The 4,220-nt window shown below is 41.7% G+C and overlaps 1 protein-coding gene across 3 annotated transcripts in view; it reads right to left on the minus strand.

The window, feature by feature from the left end:
- The window catches only part of NELFA (negative elongation factor complex member A), a 62,385-nt gene that overhangs the window by 49,354 nt on the left and 8,811 nt on the right, over positions 1-4,220 (minus strand). The window lies entirely within an intron of this gene.

Genomic DNA, 4,220 nt, shown 5'->3' on the forward strand with positions numbered 1-4,220 from the left:
TTTTTTTTTTTTTTTTTTTTTTTTGCCAGATTCGATTTGAGCTAAGGTCCCCTTTTCACTCTAGCATGTGCCTAGATTAAAGTGGGGCACACCCCACCTCCAGCATATGGATAGTACTCAAGCCCTTTTAAATTTTTCATTAAATTGAAATAATTCAGGTTGTAATCAATACAAATTTATCATAACTTGAGTTGACCAAAAATGTATTTTGGCCAATGAACAATTTGCTAAAAACACCCACTGCATGGCTTCCTATAAACTATGTTACAAGAGTTTTGCCTCAAAGTTAAGAATAAAAGCTAATTTTGAAAACTTATTTGTGGGGAGGCGAGAAGCTTGGAAAAGGAGAGAGAATTCATAACACTGTAGCGCGGAAGTTATTACACTAAGCTTTTGGTTGCTAATCAAAACATGTATTATCATACCGGCAGATGCAACAATATTAGCTAATACCAATAAGCTGTTACATCTGCATGATTCTGGAGTGCAGTGGTTTCCAACCTTTTTTTATACTGCGGACTGGCAAACTCACTCAAGAATTTTGGCGGACCAGGGTATAGAAACAATTAAATTTACAGATTTAAATTTAATTTATGTGGCAGGGGAGGAGGGAAAGAGGTTGTGAGGTACATCAGGAACATCATCGATAGAGGAGACAATAACTAAAAGTCATACATACGCATCACTAGCTGGCTAACATTAGCTAGCTAGCTGCCGAGGATACAAGGAGACAAGCCAGACATCAGTAGCTAGGGCAGTCTCGCTGATACAGAAGTGACTAGCTACAGTTACCACGGTCCAATTTCAAAAGCTCAAGTCACAGTCATTGGCCAAGCGAGGATATTCTCACCCAGCCAATCAGCATGATGTGGGAGTGGCCTGGGCATACAACTGTTGCTAGCAGTGGTTAAAGCTCATGCCACGACCTGGCAGCAAACCCTTTGGGCCACGCCCTGGTGGTTGGGAACCTCTGCTGTAGTGGCACAAGGAAAGCAAAACTGCTTCATCTTTAACCCTGCTTCATTCAAGGTCAAAGTTCACACAATTTAGCTCACAGCTGCATGCCTACTCAATCTGGAATTCTGCAGAAACTGCTAAATCAACTTAAAACATTTAATAAAAAGTGCTGGCACCCTAGTGGGAGCCAGTAAACCTTGCTGCTGCTGCTGTGGCAGCCCACCCTGGGGGCTGGGGTGGTGTGGCACCAGCTGGTGGGACAACACAAAGGGCAGCAGACAAGATGGTGCCCCCCCTGCCAGGCTTCTCTGCCAGCCAACCAGCACTGAGGGGCCGGGTAGCCAGAGCACATTCAGGAAACGTCTCCAGAATGTGCTATTTATGCCGCAACCAGCCTGTGAAAATTTAGTTTCTCTGTGATTTAGGTAGACCCCTACTTATAACACAATGGCTCAGAAAGATACAACAGTTACAGTGCAACAGCCAATGTGCACACCAGAGGACAAAGCTTCCCCTCCCCTTTAGAACAGCTGAAACATATGCTTTCCATATTCTTAGCCAGTAGCAACAGACCCATCCTAAATGACATCCAGATTACGGACACTTCACACAATGATTTTTTTTTTTAATTTAACATTTTAGTTCTTCATTTATAGATAGCTCAGGCTATGAAGTACAAGCTGAAAGTTGGACTTTTTAAAACTTTTTTTTTTTTGGTTTTGTTGTAAGATTTGTTTAAAGGTTAAAAATTAACCTGCCTCAATCTATCCAACCTTTAACAGAACGGAGATGTGGCTTCAGGTAGCTGTGCATACCAGGCCATAAGACAAACAGAACAAAAACTAGCTGATAACTATTAAGACACTGGCAACATACAATATTAACATTAGAGATTTTATGTATGGAAATGCAGACTTAATATGGAGACTTGGCCTTTTTCATCTCCAATTGTGTTTACACACTGGGAATTGTACAGTATGTATTGCAATGTTTGCAGGTATTCAAACGTGGCAAGTTATCAAAGATAGATTTTCAGCCTTCAATCTGCATTTCCTTCCTTATATTGATTTCGAACGGGACCCCTCTTATGCAAACATTTCATTTGCTTTACGCTGATGTGTTTCTTTGCTCTCTTTAGACTATTAACTTGACTTTCTGTTCTCCATTCCTCTCTGAAAACACCTTCAGACCTCAAAAATAAAGTCAATTGCTGATGGTCCTTTTGATTTTGCTGCTTCTTCTACAGTGTCTCCTCCCTTCCACCACAAACCTGTTTCATTCCCCAATTTAATTACTATTAATACTATGGACAGAATGTGTTCCTGGGAATTTCTAGTCCTTAAACCTCCACTATACCTCCTGTTCTTTCCCAGCATGGCTAAAACTCATACTTCTCAATGAAACACAAGTAGACTAAAGGGTAAGAAGGAAAAATGACATTTTCCCTACAAATCCATCAGAAGTGATTTCCACTACAGCTAATGAAAGAATGAAGTGGGAGCAGAAAGAAAGGATACAATACTTCTGAGGAGGTCAGTCTACATTTTCAGCTCCCCCACATGAATTCTAAAACTTTAAAATGGGGACTTTCGGGGCCTGTAAATGTAACAGTTGTATAGTCAACAAACCCTTCCGCAGGTTTAGGTAATATGGTGAAAAGACCCCAAAAAACCCAGATAAATGCATCTACTTTCTGCTAGGTTTAACATTAGTCCAACTGAACTAGTGATTTTTGTTTGGCATGTCTCTAACTCTTCCTCACATTGTGTCTGTTCTTTTTAAGCTGTTGCCCACATTCCCTCACAGCGGCCTTCAAAATCTATCCTTTTCTTGTTTTGATCAGGAAGAACCTGTGGATTCCCTGATCCCAGGTTGAGCTTACAGGGCCAGCAGGTAAAAAAAAGTTAACTTTTATTTGCAAACTGAGCACACTGTTGTGATAAGTGTTCTCAGTTTTAGGTAGCGTTGGAGTGATGTTGTAGCTGTGATGGTTCAGGAAGTGAGGTAAGGATTTTTGTGGGTAATATATTTTACTGGACCAGTGACATGGCTGTAATAAACTTAGACAAACTTTCAAATGTAGTGCATTCATATCACCCACAAAAATCCATGCCACTTTTACTTTCCAGAGAACCGCAAACTAATGTAATTAAGAGTACTGAAGATTTTAAGGTCAGGCCCAACAAATTTTGTCAGTTCTCCTTGCACACCTCACCTGAAATGCAAGTGTTTAGCAAAAACAGCTTTAAAAAGGTATGAAACAAGGTGCCAACAGTAATTTGCACAGGCCAAATGTTTTTCCAGAAAAGTTTGCTAACAAATCAAGTGTATACTTCTCCTATTTCAGTTTTGGATATAAAACAATTCTGTAAGGCTTTAATTTAAACAAAATGAGAAAAATCAAACTCATTTTCACTTGTAATAAACCACAATGAACATTATGAGTAAACAAACATTTGAGGTAAAGAAAAAGGAGAAAAAAAGAAGAAAGAATTATTTGGAAGAAGCCCTTTTGGAGCTCTTGCTCTAGAGCACTGTGGACTAAACATAAAGTGAATTCACAACTATTATGAAACCTGACATGTTTTAATGGTTCCGTGTCAGTACAAAAGAAACCTACTGTGATGCAGAATTTTCATTTAGCCAAAAAATGGGGTAGTAAGTAATAAGAATGCCAGTATTATCTGTAAATGATACAAAGATAGAAAGCATCAACTACATGTGTGTGCATGCACTATGAATTAGTAGTGCACCCATAAAGATTTTTTTGGTTGATACTGACGGCCAATACCGATCTGATTGCCGATATGCAACTTGGAGAGCAGCTTCCAGCTGGTAAGTGTGGGAGGGAAGGAGCATGGGGAGAGGAGGAGATGGAAGCCCCCATAGTGAGGGACAGAACGGGGCTGGTGCAGGGGTAAGCACTGCCCAGCTGGGGTGGGGCACAGGATGGAGCTGCGAATGGCTTGTCAGGGGTAACACAGTGGAGGGGGAGATCTCTGTGCTAAATGCACCCTGGGGGAGACATGGGGGGGCATGTGTCCCCCAGATTTGTGCATGCAGCGAAGGCAGGCTGCCTGATGTGGCTCTTCCCAGTGAGGGGGGGGCAGGAGGGGTTGCCCTAAGGCTACACTCAGGATAGGTGGGGGCATGAGGGGGCAGTTTACAGAGTGTGCTACAGCCATCCTAAAATTTGCCATAGCTACCCTGTAGCCCCTGTCTCAGCACAGATTCCCTCCCCACTCCCCACCCCCCGCACTCCC

This window comes from Gavialis gangeticus, unplaced genomic scaffold (genome assembly GCF_001723915.1).
Source record: "Gavialis gangeticus isolate Ggan-Ray unplaced genomic scaffold, GavGan_comp1, whole genome shotgun sequence".
Classification (NCBI taxonomy): Eukaryota; Metazoa; Chordata; order Crocodylia; family Gavialidae; genus Gavialis; species Gavialis gangeticus.